Raw genomic sequence first — 18,213 nt, 5'->3', positions numbered from 1 at the left:
CCAATGTAAATAGATGACACAACTGAATCACAGATCTATTTAACAGTTCATGATAATTGTTAGAGATGAACACTTTGATTGTAAAGTATTTTATGAAGTATTACTACCGTAAATCATACAACATGTATCTAAAACTATAATACAGAAAATATTCAAGTCGTGGGCAATTCCATGATTTCACTTGATGGTCATTGTGAGATTGGCTTCAATTCAGAGATGCTTTCATATATTTTTTTATCTTGAAGGTGCTGATATAAACTCTAGACAAAGCCAACTTCACACTTATCAAATCAAATCTCGAAGACAAGTGGTCAGAGATGATAAGAACTTTAATTTTGGTCAATTACAAAAGGACATGAAAACTTGAGACTTTGATTATTCCAGAATTTTCTGAAAACTAGGTTTTTTGACAGAAACAAGAAACAAGAGGAATGCCTCTTGTCGTTGATGTTGTTATTGATGATGATGATGATGAATTAGATAGTAAATCAGTTATCAAAATTCATCTACATACTTCATGTACTTAAATTCAAATTCATGTAAAAAAAAACTAGCTTAAATTTGAGATTTTGGAGGATCAATTTTTCTAAATGCATGATTCATATATGTCAGCCATGAACTGTTTGTCAAATAATTGGGCTCTTTGTGGCAATCAAACCCATTATGCAATAGTGGCTAAATGTGAGTCAGTATTGGTTCAGATGATTTGACATGCAGTAATGTAATCAATCCTACGCACTTGTACGTAGACAAACAAATCAGAGTAGTTTCTATATTAGGGTAAATTGGAGATTGTTCAAACTGACAGTCATTATTTGCATAGCAGTATAGTAGTATTGTAATAAGTGTCATTCAAACACAAAATGGATAATTCTTTAATAGAAAATGACTGCTTGGGAAATCAAAGCTGCATATCTTCATTTCTGTTGAAACAATGTTTTCCAAACATAACACTTTTCTTAAAATCATGTAATTTGTGTAACAAGATTTAGCCCTTTACTATGCATCTGTTCATACACCCCCCCACCACCCTTTGAAGTTCCATGCACATATCTATTCAGAAAGAAACCTGCAACTAGACGTTTTGGAGTGTGCCTGTAATCAATGCTACATGTATGTCGTGAAAATTAAAATTGATGAAGAGAATTCAGGTTCAAGCCCCGATCACATTAAAGTCTGTCCCAGAAGTAAATAATCATATCTACACATCTAAAAAAAAAACCTCAATTACACCCAGGAATACAGACACCCTCACACACACGCACACACACACACACACATGCCAAACAATCATTTTCCTTATTGTCATTTCTTTTCTTCGAAATGTTGATATTGGAATCACAGACGAAAATGAACACCATGGAAGGTAACATGATGCATACTAGAACTTGAATGAAAATATTATTCTTGACAACTATCCTCAAGGCTATACACACCATTGAAATAATATCACAGAAATGAATAATACAGTAAGGAAGCATTTATGTTATGATTTTTAAACAAGTGGAGCACCACTGGCAATCTCACTTGCATCATATGATTCAATATAACAGCAGTGCTGACTTTGGAAACTACTATAAAATAATTATTCACAAAAAAACACCATTCATATAATGACACAATACTATATTCATTGACAATAAATGACATTTGACCTTGATCATGCGACCTACATTAAAGAATTTACAGTGATTCCTGATTACCCCTATATCCACATTTTATAAACTATATATCTATATAAAACTATAAACAGTAATCTAATAATTACCTCCAAAATGGCCAAAGTTTAATTACATTAAATGACCTTTGACTTAGGTCATGTGACCTGAAACTCGCATCAGATCATGTGACCTGAAACTCGCACAGGATGTTCAATGATACTTGATTACTCTTATGTCCAAGTTTTATGAACTAGACCAATAAACTTTCAAAGTTACGATGGTAATTCAACAAATACCCCCAACTTGACCAAAGTTCATTGACCCTAAATGACCTTTGACCTTGGTCATGTGACTTGAAACTAAGGCAGGCTGTTGAGTAATACTTGATTAATCTTATATTTAAGTTTCATGAACTAGGTCCATATATTTTCTAAGTTATAACAATATTTCAAAAACTTAAACCTTAGGTTCAGATTTTGATGTTGATTCCCCAAACATGGTCTTAGTTCAATGATCCTAAATGACCTTTGACCTTGGTCATGTGACTTGAAACTAAGGCAGGATGTTCAGTAATACTTGATTAACCTTATATTTAAGTTTCATGAACTAGGTCCATATATTTTCTAAGTTATGACAATATGATTGACCTTATAACCTTATGGCCAAGTTTCATGAACTAAGTCCATACACTTTCTAAGTTATGCTGTCATTTCAAAAACTTAACTTTTGGTTAAGATTTGGTGTTGACAACGTTGCCACCATCGGAAAAGCGGCACCACAATTGGGGGTGGGAGCTTCAAGTAAGGCTAAAAAAGATAATTCTATGGCAAAATTTACTAACAATACACCTTGCTCATTACATTACCAATTTGTGTTCATAGATCGGCATTTGTTCAAAAATCAGGTGCTCATTTCTAACTTAAAATGCAACAATACTTTGGCCACATAAAATAACCTCATTAACTGTACAGCCTGAGAAGAGACCTGGAAAATGGCCTGACTTAACGACAGTTATATAAACCATGTTATTGAATTTTGCCATATAATTATCTTTTTAAGTCTTACTTGAAGCTCCCCCCCCCCCCAGGTGTTGGTTTTTTCTTTATCTTTTCCCGTGATTCATTGTATTTTTTTCGCAGGGCAATTATTTTTTTTTCTTTTGTACAGACAGAAGCCATTGATAACATTAGTCAAAGGAGAAAGGACAAAAATAATGGATGACATTTGTGGATGAACAATGTAAAACCAAGATAGAAAGACAGAAATAGATTGAAAGAATCTGACCAGTCATGTCTGTATTAAAATACAGTGTAGATACAAATAGTCAACTCACAAAGGGCATTATAGGATTTCACTAAAAGGTCAAAATCTATTAAGATTTTCTTTGAATGTCATGTTTTGATCAAATTATATGAACATGTATCTATGTTCTTAATTTTCTATAACCAGATTATTGGTATTTGGTAACTTAGAAAAACAGCATTACATCAGCAGATAATTCTTTAATTTCATATTTTATTCATTTTTATTTGAAAATATGAATAAATTAGCATATTAATGAATTTCAAAATTCTGTGTTGAAATTTTGTATCACCACCTAGAAATATATAATGCAAACAAAATTGAAATTGATCAACAAATGAAGATTTTTTTGCGCAAATGTTGCATAAATTAGCATAAATAATTTTCCAGACAAACTTTCAAAATTTTGTGTACAAGTTTGGTGAACCTCATGCAGCTCTACCAGATGGAAGAAAAAATCAAAATCTGTCAACAAATAAAGAAGAGGCATTTTTCTGTGATTTATGAATAAATTTTGCATAAATTACCATAAATAATTTTCTACTAAAAATGTCAAAATTCTGTGTAGAAGTTTGGTGAACCTCATGAAGTTCTCCCAGATGGAAAAAAAATCAAAATCGGTCAACAATTAAAGAGGCATTTTCTGTGATTTCTGAATAAATTTCGCATAAATTAGCATGAATAATTTTCTGAAATTTTCATAATTCTGTTTAGAAGTATGGTGAACCTCATTAAGTTCTACCAGATGGAAGAAAAAAAATCAAATCGGTCAACAATTAATGAACAAAAAGCATTTTATGTGAATTTTTAAAAATATGATTAAATTAATTTCGCATAAATTAGCATAAAAATTGTTCTAGTCAAGATTTTAAAATTCTGTGTAAGTTTGGTGAACCTCATGAAGCTCTACCAGATGGAAGCAAAAAATTCAAAATCGGTCAACAAATAAAGAAGAAGCATTTTTTGTGAATTTTGAAAAAAGTGCATAAATTAGCATATTTAATGAATTTCAAAATTCTGTCTAGAAGTTTTGAATCCCCTACCTAGTGCTATCATATAAAGCAAACAGAATTGAAATCGGACTTGAAATGGTGAAGAAGTAGCATTTTGAAATTGTGGACGGACGACAGATAACGGACGCCATGCCACGGCATAAGCTTATTTGGCCCTTCGGGCCAGATGAGCTAAAAATGAAGAGTCCATGAAGTTTACAGAATACCTCACAAGCCATATTTCAAGCATTGACAGAAAAAAATTCTTTTGGAAAATATATTCAATTTCTAGTATCAAAATCTGAATGTTTTAAATATAAATCTAATATTGAATTTCTTTTCTTGTAACTGCTCTTTTGTTTATACCACTACATGTATATGATACTGTTCAACCTAATTCTATAATATTTTTCTTTCTGACATGCAGCTTTAAAAAACATATTGTACATGTACTTCATATTCATGCCAAATGCATGCATATTGAACATTTCTTTCACAAAGACTGTTTCTATGGTAATTCCAATACGTCAGCAATAATATCACATTCTTGCACGTGTTATTTTATATGACAGATCATCATTTTCCCTAAATGATGAGCAATGGTTTTATGCTGCATGGTCTCTAGAGCTGTAGAATCTATAAATTGCATAGAATTTATCAATTGAAGAGGACTTTTTTTTACTTTCTGGTACTTTAAATGCATTGAAAAACATAAATGTCATAATTTCAGAAAAAAAGAAAACAACTAGAATAATCTTTTTTCACAATAAACATAAATATAGAATTAGGATGATGATGAACGCAAGTGACTGAAAACTGAAAAAAAAGACAAGATGGGCACATGGATAGATGGATGGATGGATAGATTGATGGATGGATAGAGAGAGACAGTGGAAGAGAGGGGTAAACTGAGGAATAGATACATGTATACATTATAGGCAAGCAAACAGTTTGTAAACAAGAATCTTTTATTAAAGTTTATGAAGAAAATTTAAAGACAAAAATAAAAAAACCTGTCTAGATTAAATTCTGAAAAATTATTTTAACATAATTTGTAAATTCAAATTTTATTTTGAAATTACAGGAAGCCCACAGGAAATAAAAGGGAAAAGAAGAACATCTTCTTGAGGATGATTTTCAAATAAAAGTCTTCGTTTTATCTTTTCAAAATGGTTCCTAGCTTTTATAGATATATACTTGTCTGCAGAATATAATTTTTGAAATTCATAATTTAACATCTGCTTTCTATACAGCGTATGTAATGCTAATCATACATTAAAAAAGTTTTAAACAAGTCATATTCACTATAAGAAACTTTGAAAAATCAACATTATATCACTTTCCCATTAAAATAGTAACTATTCTCATTAAACATTGTTGAACATACAGTGTACAATATAAACAAGATTTTATGTATAATTTTTTTTGGAGGTGAGAGTATGGGCCACTCTTTTATACGTTATATTGTTTAGCCTTTCTTTATACTTTTATTGCAAAGACATAATCAGCATTTTGAAATGCTGTTTAAAAACACTTAAACATCACAGATGATTCTAGGAGTGCTATTGTTCGATTGATTCTGGAGAAACGACCATAAATGCACCTTTTTGCAAGTACACAATCTGCATTTTGAAACATTAAAGAAATGATGCAACCATATTTTGAAAGTAATGTGTATAAAACACTGATTCTTGCTTGAAAATTGGAAGCATAAAAACCGCCCTTACGTATTTTCTAATAGTGTAATCTCGGAAAATAGGCTAAGTGAGGGCATGCGTAAATCAAAATGACCACCATTTTATCATTGGAACAGAAGGTGTGTATTATCTCAGCTGATCGGGCACGCAATGCGGAAATATAACAAGCAATAGCCTCGGGAATAGCCTCGTCATTATAATCCAGCTAGATACATAATAGCTCTTCAAGGAAATATAAGGTAATTAATAATGTCCTTTTTTCCTCTGCTTCACATAGATCTGGATTTCTTTTTCTCTTTGTATTCTTGTAATCTCTCTCATTCTCTATCTTTCTCATGACAATAGTCACCTTGATTTCTTTTAAATATTTTGTTGCTGTACATCTCTCATCTTCAATTTTTATTTTCATTCCCTCATATCTTACGTTTCCCCTTTCTCTACCCTCTCCTACCCCCCCCCCCCCCCCATCCACTAACCCTCAATATTCTTCCCCCTCATTCTTCTACATTTCATAGGGTTTTCTGATTTTTCTCACTTTCTTTTTTTTACACTACACCATTATCTAGAAGAATTTATGAAGTTCATCAACTGGGCATGAACTTGTGAGACTTCATGTTCCCCTTATCTTACGTTGCTAATGGCAACTGGAGCTCCTGGCAAGCCAAGGTTTTGATTAATCATATTTCCTCATACTGAGCATAAATGATGCAGACTTTGCAGGAATTTTCACTCCCCGGAAATTATGAGTTACCAAAATAAGAAAGGTGAAAAAAGCGAGAATTTTTAAGGAATGTGGCATGTACAAAACTATGGCTTAATAATGGGAGTCTATATTTCCTAAATAGTAGCTTACATGTCTAACAGTGCTATCAAAATGACCATAGTTAGAGAAAAGTTTCAAAGACTCCAACATACAGAAGTTCCTCTTTTTATAAGAACCCTTGTTTAATTTTTATTTGATTTATTTCTAAAAATATCTCTTAGTATCCTTAACATGACCCCAATTCTCACATAATGTAAAGGACAAATACTGAAAGGAACTCTAGTTATTCAAATACTACCCAGTAACCTTACAGATAAATGCCAGTTTTGCCAGAGTTCGAACAGAATCCAATAAAATTACCACCCAAGTGTTCGTATACATGTATGAATAAAAAAAAATTGAGCCAAATGGCTCTGGAAGAAAATTTGTAATTGCTGAGAAATGAGCAAAACAAGCACAGAATTCTGTAAAATGCTGAGTATTTTTCCAAGCAATATTAATACACTGTCCCACACACATGTAAATGTGGAGCATTGTGGCCCAGTGGATTAGTCTTCGGACTTTGAAACAGAGGGTCGTGGGTTCGAATTCCCAGCCATGGCGTAATTTCCTTCGGCAAGAAATTTATCCACAATGTGCCGCACTCAACCCAGGCGAGGTGAATGGGTACCCAGTAGGATTTATTCCTTGAACGCTTTAGCGCCTAGTAATATGGCAGCTCAGCTACAGCCGGGGTGATAATATGATACCAAGTATCAAAGCGCAGTTGAGTATATGCATATAAAAACTGCGCTATATAAATGGACATATTATTATTATTAGGTGGTCTGTCTTTGACAGATCACCTCTTAATTTCGTCAGAATTTTCTTTATCATTTATTTCTTTATTATCTATTTTTCGCACCTATGTTTGTTGCCAACTTTCTCGGAATTGGCTGCATCAATTTTGCTAATTTTTTCATCATATATATAGTCTATCATAGAGACGGCATACTAAGCTTTTCAAGGTCATATGGTCATGATGACGTCATCTCCGCGCCATTTTGTAAAATTCTTCATTTGATCATATCTTCATTATCAATTATCAAAAATTAACAATATTTACATCACATTAACTTCAGGTCAAGGGTCAACTGTCATCAAAGGTCATGACGCGCGCGTCAAAAGTAAAATATCCTCCAAATGGCCTATAAAATTTGTTGAGTACGTTTCAGGTCATTTTAAGTATTTCAAAATTTTGCGCATACGCACGTTTGAGCGCCTGTTACTGCGCTTAACGCCTTAACGCAACACAGAAACACTGTTTTTTTTATATAATTGCATTGATAATAAAATTCTGAGCAATTTGATACCTTGATCAACCTTCTACGATCATTAATAACAAAATTAACACCCGTTAAAGTTTGCAGCACGTGCGCACACAAGCTCTCACTATAGGCCATATATGGGCAAAAACATGCCTATTGCAAATTCACTGTACATGTAGCTCTTTAAATAGTTGGTTGACCCCCAATTTTTTTTTCATATATCGATAGAGTATACATGTAAGTTGTAGAGTTGATTTCATGTCACCATTGTCCCTAAATTATATCATGACGTCATCAAAATGGTGCCAAAACTAAAAATTTCATTTTTTCAAAAATGATGTCATCAAATTTATGCAAATTTGGTTGTAACTTCTCAAATATAGATCATTTTTCGCCCAAATTTTGAAATGTTGTAGTTTAGAATGTACTCTTTCTCCTCAGTTAACATGAATTTTCGTTTTGAGAAACGCATCATTGCGTAAAACAGCGATGAAAAGAGAATTCTGCATTCCTCTATTTCCTGAGCAATATCTCCATAATTTATTGTCGGTTTTCACTGGACTTTGAGTATGATGTAGCTGAGATTCTGGGCTATCGCTACTGTTTCCTTCATTTTTTGATCAGATGCCGGGATCATGCCCATTTTTCACTTGCAAAATTGGAATTGTAATTCTCAAATTTGCTTACGTGTAATCTCTATGGGGAATATCGTGGCTCAATGGATAACGCATTTAACTTGCTTTCTCGGGGCGCAGGTTCGAGTCCTGGGGAAAACAAGATGATTTTTTTTTCTTTTTACCACCTCTTACATGATCCTTTATGATAAATAAAAGGTATAAAAGTTAAAATTTAGCAAGATAAAAACAGATTATAATTGCTTTTTTTTCATATCACATGTACTGTCATACATCAAAGAGACCCTTTTCACAGTGCTTTATCATCTCCCGTCTTTCACAAGTATTCCATCCATAATGAACATTCCGTTGTGACCATGAAGATCATATTGATCTGCATGAACATGGTAATAGTGATCATGATGGCGAGAATGAAGACAGACCACCTAATTCGTCCGCATGACGAATTAAAATCTAGTTATACTTTTCTGTGTTAGCGATCATCAGAATTGTCGGGTTGGATGTAAGATTTCATGATTTCACAAAGATAAATTAACATTAATGTACCAGATCTACATGTAGATCTATGAAAATATGATGACAATTAACCTTGATTTAAAAGACTTTCTCATGAAATAATTATTGTTTGCTGCAACTACTTTCTTTTACCTTCAATATCAAGTATTTGTTCTCTCCAAATGAATACTGTCTTCCACAAACTCATGTATCCCTGGAGTCCAGACTGTTGATAAGTCTGCAAAGTTCTGCAGGATCCTGGTTCCCCTGGACCCAAAGTACACATCACCCACTACCTTTGTTTACCTCTGCTTTAGAAACTTCAGAAGTTGGGCATACCAGTGTATGGATATCAATATTGATATAAGGGCCAGAAAGACGCTATGCTTCTCTATGGTACCCATGCCATGCCAGACATGCTCGTGTTTTAATACCGGAAAGGAATAGGAAGTGCGTACATTCCGCAAGAATTTTACAACGCAGGAGGAAATGATGATGGTGGTAGTTGTTTTGTCACCTTGCAAAAGATATCAATGTGACATATGATGTATGTAGCGGAATATGCACTGATAAAAAATAAGTATATGAGAACTTCTCTCTTATAATTTCACAAAATCCACAAATAATGTTTTATCAGGCAATAAGCCTTTTTGCAGATGCATCTGCACATGAGCAATATAATAAATGGTCATTTTAGTTAAACCATCAAAGTGAATTCACTGACATATCAAACATTTGTAATTTAATGATTATTCAAGTATTCCTTTTAAAATATTTGTTTTATCACATCCACTGAAGAGTAAATGTACATGTAACAATAAGTGTTTGATGGTAGTCCAAATAATTGTCAATGTGTCAAAAGTTGACAATAAAAAAATCCAAACTTGATCACTGACATACTACATGTATTCTAGTCACCTGGTCTATGCTTTGTCTGTTCCTTTGAATCCCACATGATGCTATGTTGGGAAAAATACACATTTGAAAGTATTGGTGCTTATCTTAACCAAAAATGCAAGTAGGTCATTGGGGGGTCCTTAGGCTTAGCATCAATTTACCTTCACGAGGGGAGGTCAGAGTTTCTAATTAGGGTGGAATTACAAGAAAATATACATAGGTCGAAATACAATCTATTTTGAATGTGTAAGCCTATATGAATAATATAGGCCTACTATTTATAACACTTTTTTTGTGATCCTACCATATGTATGTATATATATATATATAAAAAAAAAACGAAATACTATGCTGTAGAGATAAAAAAGATAAACCCATCCAAGCTTTTTCCTATCCGAACTTATGAATTGCCCATATAATATCTTCAGGTATTCAATATACTGTAATTTATAATGCATGGAGTAGGCTTACATGTATACAGGTCAAAACTTTCAGGAATAGTAATCATAGGAAGTGCAGGGAATATCTTAAGTTTCAGCTCTCAGTGTCATTAAAGAGCAATTTTTTTTCAAAATTGATTGAGTTTAATCAAAATTGTATCCATCTAGATAGATTGAAGGCTGAATAGATCTTCAAATATAAACCTAAAATGTAACTGATCACCATACTAGTTTTCATATGGGCAAAATTCTGTATCAATATGACATTTAGAAGCAACCACTCAACAAGTAAACTGATACTCGAGACTTGCTCAACTGAGAATTTGTTTTGTCCTCCCCATTTTTAAATTTAAAAAAATGGCATATACGCTTTAGTCTAATTCATATTTTCATTCATACAGGCCAAAGACAGTGTAATTTTTTTTAAACACCCAATCCCCCTCCCCATCTACATACTTAAGATTGAATTTTGCAATATCTTGTAACCTGCCAATTGCCATAATGAAGTTATTCATATTGTTTGGTATGCAGAATAAAAAATCAAGAGAAATTCTTTTTATCTCATTATCAAACTGAAAAATTCAACCCAGAAATACATTAAACTCTCAATTTTCATGTCATCAGTATATTGAAACATGTAAAAATATTGTAATTTTTGGTTTAGCATTTATCACTCTATTATCATTGAGAGTACAAGTAACCATAGCTCTACCTCCATGCTAGAACTAATATAATTTGAAACAGATAATTTTCAAGTATGTTACAATTTTTTTTAATGGGAATATTTCCTAGATATTAAAATATTTTAGATTGTATCATTCAAGTTTAAAAATTTACAAGTTTTTTTTTAACAAATCCTGAAAGATCAGTATTATGAAATAGTACAACATTGTATACATGTACTGTGTCTTATATTCACAAACCTACTGTACAATACATAAACCAGCATACATGTAGGTTCATGGTAATAATTAATTTAACCATTGTTTATAATCAACTTACAGCAACCTTCAACTTGCCTTCAACTTAGCCTTAAATTTAATCTTCTAAATATGTAAATGTACCTTTCATCATCTCAGTAATGGAATAATGGAGTGTACATGTATTACAAGTAAAAATGTACATTCTATGTAGGCCTATATGCAAGGCTCGACATTAGCGATGGCCCGGTGGCCCGGGGCCACCAAAAATTCATCTCGGGCAACCATTATTGAAAAAATGTTAAGTTTTGGTGGCCAGAATCGGGCAACCAATAATTTTCAAAGTAGCACAATTTTTCTCCCGATTTTGCATGCATTTATCAACTTTCTACAGTTCAAATTGCAAGACAAATCGTCATGCGCCTTTTTTGTTAATCTACACACAAATACACACACACAAAGATTGCATAGTCATGACAGTATGTAGGCCTACCGCTAGCATACAGTAACTATTATTCAGCCGGCTGTGCCGGCTGTCTGGCTGAGCTTTGCATGCATGAAACCACTGCAGCTAGCTAGCTGTGCACGAGCAGACTATTCAGACTCAGGGAGCTGCGATACGAAAAGTTACTGCTAAGAAATCTTCCCCAGAACTTTGAAAATCTACGTCAAAGTCACATTTTACACCAATGAAATGCCCTTCTACAGTCCGTATTACTGAAACCTGATTGTTTGCGAGCATTAAAAGGAGGAATTATGACCTCTCTTTTGACTCAAAAAGACCGATTTCCAAATGAATTAATACACATAAAACATCTATATTAGGTGAGTACATCACAGTCCCATATGTGCATTTGTATGTATGTTGATATTTGGTTTATTTCGAAGCTGTGTCTCTTCTAGCCAAAAATAAATACATGTAGGCAGCTTCTTTCTTTCTTGTTTATAAATGACTTCTTAAACCACTCTTAAGGAAGTAAATACTTTGGGAAGGCATTTCATTGATATGAAATGTGAATTTTTTTCCATCATTTTGTCAAATATAGGGAAGGAATTTTCTCACTGTTTTTTCCAGTAACTTGATGTTTTATTTTTTTCTTTCATTTTTTTACAGTGCTTAAACCATTTATACCCCTTCCCATTGAATATGCCTGATTAAAGAACATGTTTTTACTGAATAATAATAATAATTTTCCCCATTTTTCGGTAATTTTGTCTCATTCATTTTTCTTACATTTTCTTTTGTTTTTTCTCAATTTTTTTCCTGTTTGTATTTTCTTCATTTTTTCTTTTGTTTTATTTCACTTATTCATTTTTACAATTTTTTTTCTTTTTTCAATATACTATTCTAAAAATTATTTTTGTTTATTTCCCCCTTTTACACATTGTTCTAATTCTGCAGCAAATTTTCCTGTGATTTTCTCCTACTATAATGTGCTGGAAAAGAGAAAATAAACTGGATTTGGGGCCTGAATAATCTAGGTTTTACGATTAAAAAGGAAGAAAGGAAAAATCATTGTTTTGTAAATCTATCTGAGTTTGCTAAATGCACTATTTATATACTTTACCTTTATGAGGGTGTGTCTATACGGAGATTAAAAGTCCACACAACCTGGGAACAATACAATTCTTTTATTCTCTTTCAATCATTTCATATTTACAATGATAGAACAATTTATGTATTACCACAAAATAAGCAAAGTAAAATAACGGCAAGCACGATTTACATACAAGATGTACAAAGAATAGTGGTACGTGTTAGTGACTGCAGAATATTTCAGTTTGTTTTATTCATTTTAAATTAATGTTTTTCTTAATATTTTTCGGGCCACCAAACTTTACTAATGGGCCACCAAAAAAAATTGTTTGAAGGTTTTGGTGGCCCGAACGGGCCACCACCAAAAAAAGTTAATGTGGAGCCTTGCTATATATAAAAATAATTTACTCTTTCAATCACTTCTATTATAAAATAGTGTGCGACTATATTTGAAAATATAGTTCTATTAAAAAAAACACTTCCGCAAGTTTCATCTATAAAAAAAAATAATAATAAATATAATGTAAACCACTCTGGTATATTAAGAACAAAAATATCACACAATTTTTGCAGTGTAATTATTAAGTTCGCTCTTGAAACTAGTACAGCTGTAAAAGAACAAGTGGAATGCCTCTGGCCGTCTCACCTGCATCACGCGGTTCAATATGGTAGCAGTGCTGACTTTGAAAACTACTCTAACTCGCACAAGATGTTCAGTGATACATGGTTACACTTATGTCTAATTTTTATGAACGAGACCAATAAACTAACAGAGATATGATAGTTATTCAACAAAAAAACCCAACATGGCCAAAGTTCATTGACCTTACATGAACTTTGACCGTGATCATGTGACCTGAAACTCGAACAGGATGTTCAGTGATACTTGATTACTCTTATGTCCAAGTTTCATGAATCAGATCCATAAACTTTCAAAGTTATGATAGTAATTCAACAGATACACCCAATTCGGCCAAAGTTTATTGACCTTTGACCTTGGTCATGTGACCTGAAATGCGCACAGGATGTTCAGTGATACTTGATTACTCTAATGTCCAAGTTTAATGAACTAGACCAATAAACTTTCAAAGTTATGATGGTAATTCAACAGATACCCCCAATTTGGCCAAAGTTCATTGACCCTAAATGACCTTTGACCTTAATCATGAGACCTGAAACTTGCACAAAATGTTCAGTGATGCTTGATTACTATTATGTCCAAGTTTCATGAATCAGATCCATAAACTTTCAAAGTTATGATGGGAATTCAACAGATACCCCCAATTTGGCCAAAGTTCATTGACCCTAAATGACCTTTGACCTTGGTCATGTGACATAAAACTCATGCAGGATGTTAAGTGATACTTGATTAACCTTACTGTATGTCCAAGTTTCATGAACTAGGTCCATATATTTTCTAAGTTATAATGACATTTCAAAAACTTAACCTCAGGTTAAGATTTGGATGTTGATTCCTTCAACATGGTCTATGTTCCTTGACCCTAAATGACCTTTGACCTTGGTCATCTGACATGAAACTCTAAGAGGATGTTAAGTAATACTTGATTAACCTTATGGCCAAGTTTCATGAGCTAGGTCCACATACTTTCTAGGTTATGTCATTTCAAAAACTTAACCTCAGGTTAAGATTTGATGTTGACGCCGCCGCCGCCGTCAGAAAAGCGGCGCCTATAGTCTCACTCTGCTATGCAGGTGAGACAAAAATCGTTATGCCCTTTGACACAATCACTTTTCTAAATGTATATTAAAAAAATCAAGATCACAACTACGATTTATTAAAATTAATGTTGCAAATTCAACAAAATATTGCATCATATTGTACATCCCATTCCATTCAAATCCATTGGTTAGGCCTATACATCCTACTGTTCCTACATAATTTGCTATAATGTATGACCAAGGAGATACAAACCCCTGAACTGCCATCATTACCAAGGGGTCACTATTCTTGCATTTGTATGAGTACCGTTATCAGAAGAAAATTTGAACAGCCAAGCTTAATGAAGCAAATAGCGATGTACATGTATATAATCAATAATGTTGGCATAATGCAAATTTCTAGCATGACTCCATTACGTATGGCATCAATTACGTACATGTGAACTTGCACATGTTGAGTCTTACTCAAGAGAATGCAAAAAGGTGCAGTTGACTACACAAATAGGCCTAAACATTGTAAATAATTCTGTGGTCTACTCACGTACAGCGAAAGAACTTCCTTGTTATGATGCACTTTCATTTGTATTAGCATTTATAAGAAAAAAATACTGGTATTGAATCCAGTACTATATATTCTGAGAAAAACATGAGGCTCGTACATATCAATTTTGTATATGTATGCACGGAAATTAAATTTGTCCCCCTGAGCTACATGTATATATGTAGATTATACATGATCTTTTTTATAAGAGAGTGTGAACTATTTCTTTCTTGTAATGCACATTGTCTAAGCTTCAATGCAAAATAAAGCCAGCTATTCTGAAATGTACAATGAATCCCTTCATCAACATTTAAAAATTTTCCCCCTGAACTATATATGTAGATTATATATTGGTCTTTTTTTACAAGAGAGTGTGGACTATTTCTTATGTAATGTTACATTGCAAAATAAAGCCAATTATTCAGAAATGTACAATGAATCCCTTGACCAACATTTCAATGGCGAATGTACAAAATGGCATGTAAAGAATTTGTTATTTACAGCAGGTTTCAATGTCAATGTACACAAGTAAAAGCTGGAGTATGAGAGCAATGGAATTGTGATGAACAAGAAAAACACTTGTGGCATGTTCAGTCTATTAAAACAAACACTTGAGCAATGTACATTACACATTATGACAAACATAGGGCTTGTCTGGAAAGATCAAGTTATTTTGAAGCTTCTGTTTAAAGGGGATAGCCAAGGACTAAAGTCTACACTAGGTTTTATGGTTAAGACCTCTTTCCTATCAAGATCAAACTAAAATTGGCTTTAGAAAGTTCACTGGCCCAGCCAAAATTTGGGGTAGGCAAGGTCCACTCAGAAGTGAAGATATCCTGGCCAAATCCAAGGTTTTCTGTACACATACATGTACATGCAAGGGCTTAATTCGACAACTCTGGCCCCTTTGAAATAGAAGGTGGTTTCAGACCGCCTCGAAGTTCGCCAGTTCCAGGTATTCTCTGATCGGGAAATTTACCCCGATCAGAAAATACCAGGTATTTTGGTAATGTGAAAGCAAACTACGCGTAATCTCCCCGAAAGAAAATACCCGCTAAATAGTAGGTACTTGGCGAAATTACGAGAACTTTCGTGGGGATTTTTCCAAGGTCGCAGGTATTTTGGCGATGTGAAAGCAAATTACGGGAACTTTTATCCCAGCGTGTCGTTGGGCGCGGCGGCGTGGGTGGCTGCTGGGCTAGAGATTTTGAATCTCCCGCCTTGCCTGCCTATCAGACCACACTGCGCATGCTCGTAACTTCGGGAACTTATCCCGAAGGATGTGTTTCGGGGCGGTGTGAATGCAGGAATAATTAACAGGTATTTTTTAGCCTTAAAAAGTTCTCGTAATTTAACGGGGATTCTTGTGATCGAGGCGGTTTGAAACCGCCTAGAGACAGTCAGACAGACATCTATATTTGGGTTCTCTTCTAAAGTAATTTCAAGTGGAGGTTCAACTATATTTCGAATAACAATACTTTAAGCTCTGACATAGCAACATACCAGATTCATCAATTCCACTCTTGAGTTAACTTTTGTATGAAGACAGGGTCCTCACTGTAAGGTCCATCAGAGAGAACTCAAAGCTGTTGGTATGTTTGGATAGTTCCAAGTAGTCATGCTTTCTTCTTAAAATGCCATGAAAAACAAGTGAATGAATTGTACTGTGTCCACAGTTCTATAACATCAAACATAAAGAAGCCATCAACGTATTCATGTGGCTTAGTTTAAATAGCCTTCTGTCATGAAATAAATGCATGACTGGGTTATAATAATTGTAAGAAGCTATCAAAATACCAGTATATTCTTTAAAAAACCAACCCAAAGAGACAAGGTCCATTGTATTAAAGAACAGAAGGTCTACAAGTATGCGTACAGATAAAAGTTTTTCTGCATAGGCCTTAATGTAGAAATGGAAGCTCATACAACAGAATGAACAGTTTCTACTTTCTACTAAGTACAAAGATGTCTGAGTAACATGTTGTTGTAGAGGAAGTCTATATAGGCCTAAATTGTGAAAAAAAAATTATCACTCAAGAAAGTGGTCTTAAAAAAATCAAAATGAATCATAAACTCATATTAAAGCATTGATCATGAATGTTTTATTTTATATTCCAAAACATGAACCTTAATATTACTCAATTAAATGAATGTAAACGAGTGCCCTGAGATAATTATGATGTTGTAAATACAAAATAAAAATGTGTTTTATTGGATGAATCTGGCAATTTCGAAGGAAAAATTATTTTGGTGTATAGGTGCCTGATCATAAAAGAAATGTCTTTGACAAACGGAAACGTGGATAAGCAGACATTGACAAACACTGTACAAAGACTTATGGCAGAATAGTTTTGTGTATTTTTCCACGAACTGAGCAGTGAGCAATTGCACCTTTTCAATTAAGTCATTTGGCATTTGATGGTCATTTTGTTTTAAATTCAATTCTTCTATTACTATTCATTGTGGTTATTACCTTACTACAGACTGTAGTAGTTTTAAATGTAATACACATACCAATTGTTGCTATATTAGGCACATGCTTCTAAGGACTTTCAGGTATATGACTGAAATGTAAGAATTACAAGTAATCAGAACCCGGGGGGGGGGGGGGGCACTCGACCAAAAACGGGGGCCTTGGAGCGGGCTTATTGTAAAAAGGAGGGTCCTCGGAACGGGCTTCTGAACTACAAATGTTTGTGAAAACGGGGGTCCTTGGAACGGATTGCCAGCGTGTGAGTGCGTATGCATCCCTATGGAACAAGTATGCGTGTATGATGCAGCTAGCCCGGCGGCACGGCCGCCGGTGCGCTCGCGCAGAGGCGATGGTCAGACGGTGCTCTTCGGCTGCTTTTAACCAAAATTGCAGCTGATAGTAGCAGATCAATGCGACCGGAACCGCGTAACAAAATATGTGAAGCTTTGGAGTGGATTTCTTTCTTATTTTTCCTTAATAAGAAGAAAATGCTATGCTTTGGATCGGCTTTCTTTGTTCTTTTTCTTAATAAGACAAAAATGCTATGCCTTGGAACGGAAATTTGAGTGTAAAAATGGGGGTCCCCTCTGAGGCACATACCCACTATGCATTATATACTGAGTGCCCCCCCCCCTCCCCCCCGGGAATCAGAATAAGACCAAGACAACCAAATCTATTTATTTGTAGGCCTACGTTGTAGGCAATGTTTCCTCCCCCCCCCCCCCCGGGAATCAGAATAAGACCAAGACAACCAAGTCTATTTATTTGTAGGCCTACGTTGTAGGCAATGTTTCTAATTAAGAGTTCGACAGATTTCCTGTATGTGCAGGAGCTTTTACATTTCATTTTCATTCTAAACAGAAGTACTTTGTT

General features: G+C 34.0%; 1 protein-coding gene across 1 annotated transcript in view; it reads right to left on the bottom strand.

Moving 5' to 3' along the window:
* Nucleotides 1-16,514, bottom strand: part of LOC121419101 — a 30,219-nt gene extending 13,705 nt beyond the window's left edge. Inside the window, exon 1 of the mRNA XM_041613411.1 lies at nt 16,371-16,514. The gene's annotated coding sequence lies outside the window, so the exon portion shown is untranslated. The remainder of the gene's footprint in view (nt 1-16,370) is intronic.
* Nucleotides 16,515-18,213: the final 1,699 nt, after the last annotated feature.

This window comes from Lytechinus variegatus, chromosome 7, assembly GCF_018143015.1.
Source record: "Lytechinus variegatus isolate NC3 chromosome 7, Lvar_3.0, whole genome shotgun sequence".
NCBI classification, from domain to species: Eukaryota; Metazoa; Echinodermata; class Echinoidea; order Temnopleuroida; family Toxopneustidae; genus Lytechinus; species Lytechinus variegatus.
This window is presented reverse-complemented; position numbering and strand designations above follow the sequence as displayed.